We start from the raw sequence: 15,869 nt of genomic DNA, 5'->3' as shown, positions 1-15,869 counted from the left end.
TGCTGGGGATAGAACTCAGAGGCTTGCACATGCTATGCATGTGGTCTGTAATTGAGCTATATCTCCAGCCCAAGAAGATAATTTTAAAATTCTTTCATAGAGAAACTTTTGGGAGAATTAAATTTAAAAATTTAAAAGAGAGGGAAATGCATGGAAAGGCCACTATTTGATGATAATGATATTTGGGACTGCTACTTTTTTTTTGGGGGGGGTACTAGGTTTGAACCCAGGGGCACTTAACCACAGAGCCACATCCCCATCCCTTTTAAATATTTTATTAGAGACAGCGTATCACTGAGTTGCTTAGGGCCTTGTTAAATTGCTGAGGCTCTCTTTGAACTTGTGATCCTCCTGCCTCAGCCTCCAAGCCACTGGGATTACAGGTGTGTGCCACTATACCTAGCTGGGACTGCTACTTTTTACCTTATTTCTGTTTTCAAACTTGTTAAATGTTGTGTTTTGTATTGTTTTGTTTTTCTCTCTAGAAAAAGGAAAAAAAGTTTAATGTTTTTAGTTGTTCATGGACACAGTACCTGTATTTTACTTATTTTAATATGGTGCAGAGGATTGAGTCCAGTGCTTCCCACATGCTAGGCAAGTGCTCTACCACTGAATCCCAGCCCCGGAAAAAAGTGTATTGCTTTTCTACCAAAGGAGAAATAAACAAGCTGACTCCCGTCCCAGGGTCTCTGATTCTCCCCATCAAGGGAAATAGGATTTAAAAGAGGTGATTCAAAAGAATCCTGATATTAGGGAGAGGAGAAAAATTCATCCATTTAGAGCAGCAAGGATTATGTTCAAAGTAGGAAAAGGGCCACTGTTAAATTTCCCACTGTCAATTTCTGTATTACCTTTCCTTGGAAAAGTGGGCAACAATATCTCCAAGCTGCTTCCTACTGAGAGAGGGCAAAGTTGGGGGGAAGTGACCCAATTTTCTCCAGGTAGGGCATACCTATTTAAAGGTATTTTTAGCATCAGGCCTGTTTAGAGGTCCATTGCAGCAGTTGGCGGGTGACTGGACCAGGCATACATACATAGGGCAGGGAATCATTCTAAGACAACAATAAAATAGCATTCCTTTTTTGTAAACAATTAGCACAAAAGCAATTAGTGTTTCAGCCACTCAACATTCAGGACAACTTGGGAATCTATAGATAACAACTATTGGCAGGGTGGGGATGTGGCTCAAGCGGTCAAGCGGTAGCGCGCTCGCCTGGCATGCGTGCGGCCCGGGTTCGATCCCTAGCACCACATACAAACAAAGATGTTGTGTCTGCCGAAAACTAAATAAATAAATATTGAAATTAAAAAAAAACTATTGGCATATTATAACAATTATAATTACAACAGTTATAGGCATTCCCACACAAGAACCCCTCCTTGCCAAGGTGCAGTGGCACACGCCTATAATCCCAGCAGCTTGGGAGGCTGAGATAGGAGGATTGCAAGTGCAAAACCAACCAACCCCAGCAAAATCAAGGCATTAAGCAACTCAGTGTGTCCCTGTGTCTAAATAAAATCCAAAACAGGGCCAGGGAGGTGCCTCACCAATCAAGTGCCCCTGAGTTCAATCTCCAGTACCAGGAAAAAAAAAAAAAAAAGAAATGTACACTTTAAATTACATTTTAAAAACCCCAACCATTGTCTTTCCTTTGAAATGTCCATGTATGATTGTGCTTTTATTATACTTTACTTTCAGAAATTTAAGATCAAGTTGATCCAATTTGACCTTTTTCTTATCTACTCTTTGGGCCAGCTGAGATTCCTCAGACATCACTTTTGGGGATCTGTGAGAAGCCTTTGGTTCTTCTTCCTCTACCAGTCCTGCCATCTCCCAGGATGCTGACCATATGTGACTTCCTTTTGAAGCATCAGGGACATTTTCCTCTCCAGTGATCCTCTCTTTACAGAATGTGCACTGGTTGGTTTTCTGTTCTCTAGGATCCTCTTGATCTCCCTGATCAAGAGGTCAGGTGACTCACAGCCTTACAGGGGCCTTAGAAGGGATTCTGTCATTCCCTGGGTCCTAGCAGACCTAAGAGGGCAAGGGCCAAAATGTTGACAGCTTTTTCCTTGGCTGTTTACTTCCTTCACTTTTGATCTCCAAGTTTTAGGCCAGCTTCACTAGTCTTAAATTGGGAGTAATAGGTTATTCTCTCCTTATTTAATGTAAGTAGCTACTGAGAAGACAAATAACTCTATGGCACTAAAAATAGTACCCTTGAGTATCAAAATTATAAAAAATCAGTAATCTTTGCCTTTTTATTGAGCTTGGGAGGAAAGGTTGAAATGATGGCAGTTACAGTGCCATTTTGGCTAACTCTTATTACAACTTAGCTAAACTCTTACTGCTACCCTCATTGAGTCCTATATGTTGGTCAGGTGTGGTGGCACATGTCTATTATCACAGTGACTGGATGCTGAAGCAGAAGGATTACAAGTTTGAGGCCACCTTCAGCAATTTAGCCAAACCTAAGCAACTTAGTGAGAGAGACCCTGTCTCAATATAAAAATTAAAAAGGGTGGGATGGGGCTCAGTGGTTGAGCACTCCTTTTCAGTTCCCAGTACCAAAAGAAGAACAACCAAAAAAAAAAAAAAAAAAAAAATCCCATGTGTTGTTTCTTAGGAGTGACCTAAGTGTATCTAAATCATTTTCCACAGAAAGGTAACAATTTCATGTAAGCTGTTTGAAGCCAAAACAAGGCAGTAGCAACTTTCCAAAGACTTCAAGTTATTTAACTCAAGTGTTTTTTCTTGCTCATGTTTGAATGGGAATTTGATGATCGAATTACATTTTATCTAAAGGAAATGAGATTGAGTGGAAGATATGAAGGAGCAAATCCTGTTGGAAAAGTTGAAGGCTCAGACCAAAGCATGCAGTTGTGTGGGAGATTGAGGCACCATGAACTCAGTAGAATCCCACAATTTGAGAAAGGCCTGTTGGAAAGTTTTTTTTTTCAAGATCCCTATGAGGCTCTGGTGCATTGGAGAGGAGCAGCTGTGCAGCTGGGGGTTATTTTTGAGTTAGGATGATACTGCTTTTAAATATAACAGATTGATTCTGGACTGTAGTTTTGCATCAGAATCCCCTAGCAATATTTTTTAAAAAAATGTCTCAGCCTGGGCCCCACCCCAAAAATGTATCTTCAAGCAATAAGGAATTGACAAGCAACCTGAGAGTCATCATCACCACCCTAAGAGTTAAGCACCTTATTGTGGAGCTTAAGTGAGGCAATGTATGTTTTAAATGCCTTACAGGGTATTGGGTCAGTGTTTTCACTATGGAGCAATCCTCTAAGGCAGAAAGGGTTCTGAGCCTTCAGCTGTGCACCAGAGTCAACTGAAGGTCTGCACTCCATGCAAATGAGAAACCAAAGACCAGGCCAAGAGTTTTCTATTCATTTTTAACACTACATAAAATGGTTTTCTTAGGGGCTGGGAATGTGGCTCAAGTGGAAGCCCCTTGCCTGGCATGCATGTGGCCCGGGTTCGATCCTCAGCACCACATACAAACAAAAAGATGTTGTCTCCGCTGAAAACTAAAAAAAAAAAAAAAAAAATGGTTTTCTTAGTTACGTTTTCTAATAAATACTTAATACTAAGTTGTCTTAAACTTTAAGGTAAGGAAGAACATTTATCAGGATTATAATGGTTCTCTGATACCTTAAGAAGTAAAAAATACTTTAGTGTTTTATTACCTAGGTGGTGATTTGAAGATGTAAGGGTCCGGCGAAGCGTCGGAGAAAGAGACCACACGAGACTAGCTCCATGCAATGGCAAGGGGGATTTATTAGGGATCCGTTCTAGCGTGCTGGGGCTCCGTGCTCACTCAAGAAGGGAGAGCAGCCCAGAGCCCAGAGCAGAGGTCAAGCAGAGCTTAAGTACACTTTTTTGGAGAGGGTGGGGGGCTTTGCATACATCAGAACAAATCATCATGAGGCGCGGGAAAATTGAACAACAATTCTGATACATGATTAGTCCATTCATTGGCGGGAACAGTTTGGGCAGGGGTGATTGGTCACTTCTAAATGGGGTACACATTTAAACTGATTGGTTCTGGGGCCTATATGCTTACGTGCCATGCTACCTGGAGCCCTTAGCTATTAAACAACCAGGGAATCAATGGAGATAGTTACTGGGCAGTTCCCGCATTGTCCTAACAACTTTACAGAGATTACGGGTTCCGGGGATAGCAGAGGAATTGTAACAATAGACTTTTACCTTTTAGCCCAGGCCTTGTAATCTAGAAGCTTTACAATGCCCTAGTCTTTTACACTTTAACTCAGACTTTTGCAGCTTAGAATCAGCTTAGAAATTTTACCTTTACAAAGACTGAATGTGTAAGAGATACACAAGTGCTATAATAAGACTGGTCTTTTTTTTTTTTTTTTTTTTTTGTAATTCTGTGGATTGAACCCAGGGCCTTACACATGCTAGGCAGGCAAAGTGCTCTACCACTGAGCTGAGGATGGCATTGAACTTGTACCTTCTACCTCAGCCTCCTAAATTGCTGGGATTACTGGCATGCACTACTGTGCCCAGCTGTAATTCATATATTAAAGACATATTTTATAGCTAATTTGGTAACAACTTACAGAGTTTGGAATATTTAGGAAAGAATTCCTCTGCATTTTTCTCTCTTTTTTTTCTATTTTTGTTATTGTTATGGGTTATGAACCCAGGGGCACTTAACCACTGAGCCATTTCCCCAGCCCCCCCTTAAAAATCTTCCTGCTTCACCTATAATCCCAATGACTCAGGAAGTTTTTTCTTTCCTAGAAAAGGTGTAACACAGGAACTCCTATTCTTTTTCTTTTCTTTTTTAAAAATTGTTAATAGACCTTTATTTTACTTATTTATTTTTTCTTTTTTTAAAATTGTTAATAGACCTTTATTTTATTTATTTATTTAGAAAAGGTCTGGCTAAATTGTTTATGGCCTTGCTGGCCTCCAACTTGGAATCTTCCTGCCTTAGCCTCTTGAGTCTGGACTTACAGGCATGTGCCACTGGGCTCTGGCCCTCTGTTTGTTTTATTTTTTTCCTTCTCTGTCTCTCTCTCTGTCTCTCTCTCTGTCTATCTCTCTCTCTCTCTCACACACACAAGGAATTGAACCCAGTGGTGCTTAAAAACTGAGCCACATCCCCAGCTTGAGAGAGGGTCTTGCTAAGTTGCTCAAGACCTCCTTAAATTGTTGAGGCTGCTTTGAACTGACTATCCCTGTCTCAGCCTCCAGAGCCACTGGGATTACAGATGAGTACCACTCGCCTCTGTTTAATTTCTCAAAGATATCTATGACCTGTCTCTGGTCCCAGAAATTGAATTCAGTAGATCTCAGGTGGGACTTGGGATTCATTTGTATTCTTAGAAGCTCTAGGTGATTCTCATGTGCAGCCAGTGTGGGGCACCTGTAATAGAAAGTTTTACTCCAGGAAGTACAGCATTCTTAAATTTATCTCATTCCTATCCATACAACTGAGACTAATTGTTTCCTCATTTTGCAGATTAAATAACAAAGCTTTAGGACATGGGTGTCTAGAATATATTATATTGGAAAACGGTAAAACCAGAACCTAGGCCTTTTACTTTTACATAGTGCTGTATTGTACTAAACTTATCTTTTACTAGACACTAAGAAACTAAGGCATATCAAGACTGGGGAACAAAAGTGACCAAATCATATTGTTTGTATAAATATATATATATATATATATATATATATTTATATATATATAAATATATATATAAATATAAATATAAATATATATATATATAAATATAAATATATATAAATATATAAATATATATATATATATATAAATATAAATATATAAATATATATATATATATTTATATACTTTTAAATAAGACAAATCATATATAAATATATATATTTAATCATATATATTTAATCATATATAAATATATATATTTATATACTTTTAAATAAGACAAATCAAGTACAAATTCTAAATTTAGGTCAAAAGGAACCTTAAGCATCTTATTCATACTGCTCAATTAACATAAAAAAGTGCCACTCAACCACACCTGTAATCCCAATGACTCAGGAAGTTTTTTCTTTCCTAGCAAAGGTCTAACACAGGGACTCCTGTTCTTTTCCTTTTCTTTTTAAAAAATTGTTAATAGACCTTTATTTTACTTATTTATATGTGGTGCTGAGATTTGAACCCAGTGCCCCATACATAGCAGGTAAGTGTGCTAACGCTGAGCCCCAACCCCAGCCCCAGGGACTCCTGTTTCAGAGGCTGTGATTTTGCCCATCAGGGCAACAACAAAAAAAATTTTTAATACCTTTATTTTATTTATTTATTTAGTGTTGAGGATTGAACCCAGGGCCTTGTCTATGCTAGGTGAGCACTCTACTGCTGAGCTTCAACCCTAGCCTGAAATAGCAAATTTTTAAAGAGGTCTACATTCTAGGTATTCCGTGTAGAGGGACTGTAATTCATTTGTCCTTTCGGGAAACAGTCATTTCTTAGATCTCGGAACATCCCACTTCTGTGGTGGCTGTGGGCTCAAGGACAGATAACTGGGCCTAAAATGGGAAGAAAGATAATCTTATTTCCCTGGAGGTAGCTCATCAATTTAAAACACTATGGAGGGGTTGAGGATGTGGCTCACTGGTGGAGTGCTTGCCTAGCATTCATTGAGGCCGTGGGTTCAATCCCCAGCACCACAAAACCTGTTGGGGGCCACGGCCAAGTCGGGATGGCGCCTGGCATTTTGCCAGAGAGAGTAGTTGAGAGGTAACACCGGCAAGCCATTGGGATGATGATGATTAATTTAAGCTGTGTATAATTATTGGGATGAGGACTGATTGCTGTAACTGGATGATGCGAAATTGAAACAAGCTGTGTATTCAGTTGTGTATATAAACCTCTGCTGTCCGGCAATAAGGCGGCTCCTGCTACCTCGGGTGCCCGCTACTTTTGAGTTCCCGTTGAGTTCTCGCGGAGTTCCCATTGAGTTCCCTTGGTTCTCGCGGAGTTTCAGTGGAGTTCTGTAGAGTTCCCGTTAGATTCGGGCAATAAAGTAGTTCCTGTTGGAACCTACAAGTGGCTTGTGACCTCCCGATTATTTTTGTGCCCAGCCAGACTGTGGCATTTGGTGGCCCGTGCGGGGAAGGCCTGAAGCTTGGGGGTAAGTGAAAGTGCTCCCCCTGAGGGCAGGGCAAGAGAATGGGTGACCATTTCAAAAAACAATGTGTTCTTGTTTTGATTTGTTACTTTTCTGTTTCAAGCTGCCTGCCCCTAGAAATAAATAGGATGCTAGAAAAGTTGTTCAGTCCTGAGGAAGAGATAGAGATAGACCATGGATACACATGTCAAGAAAATAGAAAAACTGATACAACAAATTTTTGTTCCGTTTTTGTTTCGGTTTTGTTTTGTGTTATCTTGTTGGGTTGCGTTATCTTTGTAGCAAAAATATGGAATTAAAAATTAGTAAAAAACTGGGCTGGGGATGTGGCTCAAGCGGTAGCATGCTCGTCTGGCATGTGTGCGGCCGGGTTCGATCCTCAGCACCACATACCAACAAAGATGTTGTGTCTGCCGATAACTAAAGAAAAATAAATATTGAAATTCTCTCTCTCTAAAAAAAAATTCTTAAAAAAAATTAGTAAAAAACAAACCGAAAGAGTTTTAAGTAAATTGCTAGAGGAAGGAGGCACCCCAGTAAAACCAAGAATAGTTAGGGCATATGTTGATATGATACAAAAATGTAGCCCATGGTTTCTTAAGGAGAGGTTGTTAAGTATATCACAATGGAACCATCATGGTGAAGATTTTAAAAAGATAGAAAAGGAAAGCCCAAGAACTCTGCCAGTTGGCACATTACCATTATGGACATTGGTACGATCTTGTTTGCTTAGTCTAGGAGAAGACATCTTAAAAGAGGAAGTCTCTCGAGTTATTCAGACAGGGGAAGAAAGTTTAGAGAAGGAAGGGCTATCGGGAGAATTTACAACGAGAGATTGCTACTAACACCTTTCTATCACCGGAGGGCGTGGGTGTCCAACCAACAGCTCCACCTATGTATACAGAGACAACATATGCTGAGTGGCTCTCAACCCCTGTAGTTGATAGATGGGATCCTGAGACAGGACCTCAAAGATTAGCATGCCCTGTATTTGAGTAGACAGGAGGGCAGTGGATTCACCATGCTTTAGATACAAAACAGTGAAGCAGCTGAAAGAGGCTGTAACAACCTATGGTCCTCCAGCACCCTTCACTGTAAGTATGGTCGAATCCATTACCAACTTAAACATGACGCCAGCAGATTGGGCTAGTATGTGCAAAACTGTGCTAAATGGAGGACAATACCTGTTATGGAAGGTTGCCAATCAGGAATTTTGCATGGAGACAGCTAGGCGAAATGAAGCAGCCGGTTATCCTCAGAGAAATCTAGATATGTTGTTAGGAGAGGGACCTTATGAGGGTCAGCTGCAACAAATTAGATATGATCCTGCCATATACTCACAAATAGCTTCAGCTGTGGTTAGGGCATGGAAAACTTTACAAGGGCATGGAGATTTACAAGTTCAATTATCTAAGGTAATACAAGGAGCTAATGAACCTTATGCTGAATTTGTAGATAGGCTTATACAAACAGCTACCAGAATCTTTGGGGATGTAGAACAAGCGATGCCATTAATAAAACAACTAGCCTACAAACAAACAAACAGATGGTGCAGGGAGGCCATTAGACCATGGAAACATAGAGATTTAAACACATATATTAAATTATGTACAGACATTAATGAACAGGGGCAAGTCTTTGCAGCTGCAGTTCAACAGGCTTTAGGTGCCAGGCCCAAAACATGCTACAATTGTGAACAAACAGGACATTTTAAAAGGAGTTGCCCCATAGGAGGGAGGTTTAACAAAACTAGGTACCAAAGGGGTAGAATACCGGGTATTTGCCCATGATGCCATAGAGGGAGACATTGGGCTAATGAATGCCGTTCTCAAACCACTATAGAGGGTACTCCATTATCAAAAAACGAACAAGGACCAGGTGTTTACACACGATATCGTGGAGAAAAACATTGGGCTCCATTGCCAAAAAACGGACAGGGGAGCCCAATGCTCTGGGGCCTATGACCACAAATATACGGGGCATTGGAGGAACCCAGCAACACCATCAGGGTAGTGCCCAGGACACATTACCCATTAGATCCCTTATTAGACAAACCAGAGGGAGCGCAGGGTTGGACATCTTTGCCTCCACTAGAGAAGTACTAATTCCAGAGATGGGAATTCAAATAATTCCCACAGGAGTAAAAGGACCTCTTCCCCAAGGATCAGTAGGCTTATTATTAGGATGCAGCTCTTCTACTCTAAAAGGACTTATGATAAGTCCTGGGGTAATTGATCCTGATTATGAAGGTGAAATAAAAATTATAGCTAGCTCTCCAAGGGGTATATCAGTAATTTCACCAGGAGATAGAATAGCACAGTTACTAATAATACCCAGCCTACATGATAAATTTTCCAGTTGTACTATAGAAAGAGGTTCCAGGGGATTAGCTCTACAGGTATAGATTGGGCTATGCTTTCTTTAAATTTAGATTCTCGCCCCATGCTAAAACTAAATATTCAAGGACATGAATTTAATGGGCTACTGGATACAGGTGCAGACCTGAGCATTATCTCTTGTCAAGAATGGTCAAAACATTGGCTGTTACAACAAGCCACTCAAAGCCAAGAATGGCCAAAATATTGGCCGTTACATCAAGCCACTCAAATGCTTCAAGGCCTAGGAGTGGCAACTAATCCCCATAGAAGTGCGATGGTATTAGATCGGAAGGATCCCGAAGGATGTGAAGGAACTATATAGCCATATGTATTGGATCATCTTCCTATAAATTTATGGGGACAAGATGTCCTAGATCAATTAGGACTAACATTAACAAATAACATCAATTCAAATGCACCCACTATTATGGCTGGACAAGGTTTTAGGAAAGAAAAAGGATTAGGAGAACAAGGACAAGGTTTAGTGGCACCAATACAAATAGATCAAAAAAATAGATAGACATGGATTGGGTTTTCAGGAGGGGTCACTGAGACAATAAAAATTACATGGAAATCAGAAAGGCCAGTATGGGTTCCTCAGTGGCCCCTGACTAAAGAAAAGACACAAGCAGCCCAGGGGCTGGGAATGTGGCTCAGGCAGTAGCGCGCTCCTCTGGCATGCCTGTGGCCCAGGTTCGATCCTCAGCACCACATACAAACAAAGATGTTGTGTTGGCCAAAAACTGAAAAATAAATATTAAAAATTCTCTCTCTCTCTCTCTCTCTCTCTCTCTCTCTCTCTCTCTCTCCTCTCTCACTCTCTCTTTAAAAAAAATTATTTAGAGTTCTATTATCCTCAACCATGGTCCATCCACCAAAAATTCAAATACGAGTAGATCAACTCAAATCACTTAATGACTTTCAAAAGTTATTAGGAGACATAAATTGGATAAGGCCTTATCTAGGCATACCAACAGGAGAGTTGGGACCTTTATTTGATATCCTAAAAGGTCCATCAGATCCAAATTCACCCCGAATGTTAATGCCTGAAGCAAGAAAGGCATTAAAAATCATTGAAACATATATGGAAAATATGCATTTGGATAGAATCGATATAAGTTTGCCTTTATTATTTACCAACAAAAAATATTCGTTACAGGAGTATTTTGGCAAGAAGGTCCATTATTATGGATACATTTATCTTATTCTCCTAACACTATTCTTACTAGGTATCCTTAGGCTGTAGGACAATTAATACTCAAAGGAATAAAAGCAGCAAAGGGAGTGTTTGGAATTTCTCCCAATAAAATTATTACTTCATATACTATGGATCAAATTGATGAGTTAGCTAATGAGTTAAATACTTGGGCAATAATCATGTGCAAATCTAATGTTTCATTTGATAACCACTTACCATCTAATCCTTTGTTGTCTTTTTGGTCTTCCCATCCTGTAGTTTTTCCAAAAATGACAAGAAAAACACCTATCATGAATGCTCCAAATATATTCACTGATGGTCCAAATAATGGTACAGCAGCAATAGTTACCCCTGATCAAACTTTTTACATTTTTAGTACCCAAACAATCAGCTCAAAAGGTAGAGCTTAATGCAGTATTACAAGCTTTTGTGATGTTTAAAGATTCTGTATTTATTTTCTGATAGTTGTCAGTATATAGTTAATGCTATAGTATCCCTTGAAGATGCTGGTAGGATTTCCCCTTCCTCTACTGTTTTCTCTTTGTTTTCCACTATACAAAGTCTAATCTGGGACAGAAAAGATCCATTCTTTATAGGACATATCAGGGCACATACAGGATTACCTAGAGCCCTTAGTTTGGGCAATAATTTAGCAGATAAAACTACACATGACATACATATTTTCTCTACACTAGAAGAAGCTACAAATTTTCATAAATCCTTCTATGTCAATGCAAATACTTTAAAAATGCATTTTAAAATAACTAAGGAACAAGCTAGACAAATAATAAAACAATGTCAAAATTGTGTGACTTTTTTTTTTGAATTTTAATATTTATTTTTTTTAGCTTTCGGCAAACACAATGTTTTTGTTTGTATGTGGTGCTGAGGATCGAACCCGAGCCGCACGCATGCCAGGCGAGCGCGCTACTGCTTGAGCCACATCCCCAGCCCATTTGTGTGACCTTTTTACCACAAGTTAATCTTGGAGTCAATCCTAGAGGACTGATACCTAACCATATTTGGCAAATGGGCATCACACACTTGCAAGAATTTGAAAAATTAAAATCTTTGCATGTTACAGTTGATACTTCTTCTGGATTTTTGATGGGCTCCCTTCATGCTGGAGAAAAAACTAAAGATATTATAGCTCATTGCGTACAAAAGCTTGCCACTGTGGGCGTTCCAAAACAGTTAAAAACAGATAATGGCCCTGGCTATACTTCTACCTCTTTTTTATTTATTTATTTTTTTATTTATTTTAGTTCTCGGTGGACACAACATCTTTGTTGGTATCTGGTGCTGAGGATCGAACCCGGGCCGCATGCATGCCAGGCGAGCGTGCTACCGCTTGAGCCACATCCCCAGCCCTACTTCTACCTCTTTTAAGGAATTTTGCTCATCATTTGGCATTATTCATATAACAGGAATCCCATACAATCCACAGGGACAAGGCATAGTTGAAAGAGCTCATCAAACTATTAAAATGTACTTATTAAAGCAAAAAGAGGGAATTGGGAAGGGGTAAAAATCCCCCAAAGATAAAATAACCCTTTTTACTCTAAACTTTAAAAATTTGGATTCATCAGGGCTTAGTGCTGTGGAAAGGCACATTTGTCCAAAAAAATGTACATAAGCCCAAGGTACTTTGGAAGGATATTCTCACAGGACAATGGAAAGGTCCTGACCCAGTGATTGTCTGGAGTCAGGGGTCTGTTTGTGTGTTTCCACAGGGAGAACAGCAGCCGATTTGGATTCCAGAGAGACTAACTAAAGTGATTTCTACAGACCAAAAAGGAGATGACTTGGCTCAAATCCATAACAGCTGATATCCAGAACTTCAGTTTAGCTATCCTTACATCTGCAACAGTGGTTCTCCCACACTTGGAGGCTAATGAATAATGAACACCATTAAGGCCTATTTCAAATGTAAAAAACCTTGGGGCTTGATTGTGGGAATACCTTCAGACCCATATTCAAGTTACATGAAGAAGGATGGGATATCAAAAGAAGAGTCAAACCCAGGTGGTAACCAGGATGCTTTTTTCTTTTTTTTAAAAAAATATTTATTTTTCAGTTTTTGGCAGACACAACATCTTTGTTTGTATGTGGTGCTGAGGATTGAACCCGGGCCGCCCGCATGCCAGGTGAGCGTGCTACCGCTTAAGCCACATCCCCAGCCCCCAGGATGCTTTCTTCAATATCTATTTTATTATTGCCCTCTCCCACACCATGAAGTTCTAATTTATTTTTTGAGCTCATACAGACCTAGGTTAATGTTTTTCTGATCAGTTCTATTTTTTGACTGTGGAGTTTTTAAACATTGCAATGGAGATTTCACCTGTGAAAAGCTACAAGGCCTTTACTATTATGTTATGTGTTGTATGTATTGTGTTATGTGTACACACTTGTGTTTTGTGTTGTATGTCTGTATGTGCATATGTCCATATATTATATATGAGGTGCGCTCCTGAAAAAATCGATCCAAATATTTTTTTATTCACGTTATTTAAGTGGTTTAATTTAAATTGGGTAAACAGCTGTTGAGGATTGTTTTAAAATGTGAACAAAAAAGGAGGTTAACAGATCTGTTTATTTTTACCTTTCCTTTTCATTATATCTAGTTCTATTCAGGATACTAAATTGTTTAGAAAATTGCTTTTTTTTAGTGCCTGCTGGAATGTTACATATTTTTTTTTTAGCCATCATTGCCAGAATTCCTATCTTCATCCCAGTGTCAGTGAAGACAAAGATAAAACCAAACTACAGCTTCTGTGATAGCTATCACAACAAACTGTATAAACTGATGCATCAATGAATAATGTAACTCAACAAGTGATACTCAATCGAGGAGTCAATTTACTTTGGGAGGAAATGGACGTATTAATGGATTCCTCTGCTTTGAACTACTTGCAAAACTTGCCTGGACTATGTATCACTTGTATGCATTGTAAATTATCTGTTGGTACAGCAAATTGTGGTAGTGCTGGGATATCTTTGCTGATGGTGTCATTGATGGTACAATTTTTCCAAAAGGAGCCGTCAATGGCTTGATATCATGGCATTTTGTATCCTCCCCTTTCTGCTTGTAGCAGGTTGTTTATGGTGTTTGTGTAAAAACCACTATCCACAAGTATGGCTAAATGCTGGGCCGGTAGTCAATGATGGGTAAGATCCAATTGCAATGGTACCAACCTACGACAGGAGGCTGATGCCTTGAAGTAAGCTCATCCGATAACGGGTAAGGACCATATGTAGTATTGGACAACTTAAGACAGGCACGATCCCTAAGCCACACACTTGTTTAATTAAACAGAGGGGGGGAGATGTTGGGGTCCATGGCTAAGTCTGGATGGCGCCTGGCATTTTGCTAGAGGGAGTAGTTGAGAGGTAATGCCGGCGAGCTATTGGGATGATGATGATTAAGTTAAGCTGTGTATAATTATTGGGATGATGACTGATTACTGTAACTGGATGATGCGAAATTGAAACAAGCTGTGTGTTCAGTTGTGTATATAAACCTCTGCTGTCCAGAAATAAGGCGGCTCCTGCTACCTCGGGTGCCCACTACTTTTGAGTTCCCGTGGAGTTCCTTTTGAGTTCCTGTTGGTTCTCGCGGAGTTTCAGTGGAGTTCTGGAGAGTTCCCATTGGATTCGGGCAATAAAGTAGTTCCTGTTTGAACCTACAAGTGGCTCATGACCTCCCAGTTATTTTTGTGCCCAGCCAGACTGCGGCACCACAAAACCAACACAAAAAAGTCAAAAACTAAGGAGACCAGCAATCCTAGCTACTCAAGAGGATGAAGCAGAAAGATTGCAAGTTTAAGGTCAGCCTGGGCAATTTAGCAAGGCTTTGTCTCCAAATAAAAATGGTGATAAAGTGCCCCAGGGATCAACTTCCAGTGCCACCAACAAAACAAGGGTAAAAACCCCCACTAGGTACCCTTTTAACCTTATAAATGAGGAAACTGTAACCCAAAGCTTGGTCCTCTACACCAATCCAATAACGAAGACAAGATCCTGAGAAAAAGGAAAAAAGAAGGTTTATTGCTTTGCTAGCAAAGGAGAAACACAAAATAGGGCTGAGGATGTGGCCCTGTGGTTGAGTGCCCCTGAGTTCAATCCCCAGGACTAACAAAACAAAAGAAAACCAACCCCATCAGACCAATCTGGTCAGTAAGCATGACCTCTTTAGAAGTAATGTTAACTATGGATCAGGTCACAATACTGTATTGTAATTTGCCACTGGGATTACAGGTATGTGCCACCCCACCAGGCTGTTTATATATATATATATAAATTTAATTTTAGGTGGTCACAATATCTTTATTTTATTTTCATGTGTGGTGAGGATCAAACCCAGTGCCTCATGCATGCTAGGTGAGCATTCTACCATTGAGCCACAGCCACAAAACAAAACCTCAGCTCTGGTTTTGTTTTTTTAAAGTTTTGGAAAACTTAGGCTCAGCCTTTAAGAATGGGAAGATTCTAACCCAAACAAATGATGTGCTTCATGGTGTTGTGGTGAGCACATAAATGCATGATCATGCTTTCTAGAGGAGAGGAACTTCCCTCTGTTTTTTCATGAAAGCCTACTGGGAGGGCTTTTTAACTAAGACTGCTAAGAAAGAGACTTTCAACTGTCTGGAAGAGGGCCACACAAAGAGGAATGTAGTTCAATTTGTGTGGAAATACTGAGACTAGGAAAAGGCATCAGCCTTGGGGAAATATGCATGACATCAAATGCCTGCACTCCTTTACCCAAGACTTTCCTATTATGATCTTGTAAACAGTCATTCCTGAGTCTTCCAAGTGTGTCTGCATTTGTTGCAGGGATAGATTTACCCAGACAGGTGGAAGAGTCATGACTTAAGGGTTATAAACAGCTGCAGAAGCCTGGCTGATCCCATAGTCTTGGTGGATGGGAATGCGGCCATTTCAAGTCGCCGGGTATTAACTAGTTTTAGAACAGGCCCCCAAAACGGAATGACTGTAATTTTGGTTCAACTCATGCACCACTCATTATAGCTAAATAATAACATTAAAATGTAAAGAATTTCCAGTCGTTTAAAAAAGGATCATCTTGGCGTGCTTTCTGTTGCTGACTCATAGGGCTATTGCTTTGGAATTGTTAG

The sequence above is a fragment of the Spermophilus citellus genome (assembly GCF_964194105.1).
Source record: "Spermophilus citellus genome assembly, chromosome: 17".
Classification (NCBI taxonomy): domain Eukaryota; kingdom Metazoa; phylum Chordata; class Mammalia; order Rodentia; family Sciuridae; genus Spermophilus; species Spermophilus citellus.
This window is presented reverse-complemented; position numbering follows the sequence as displayed.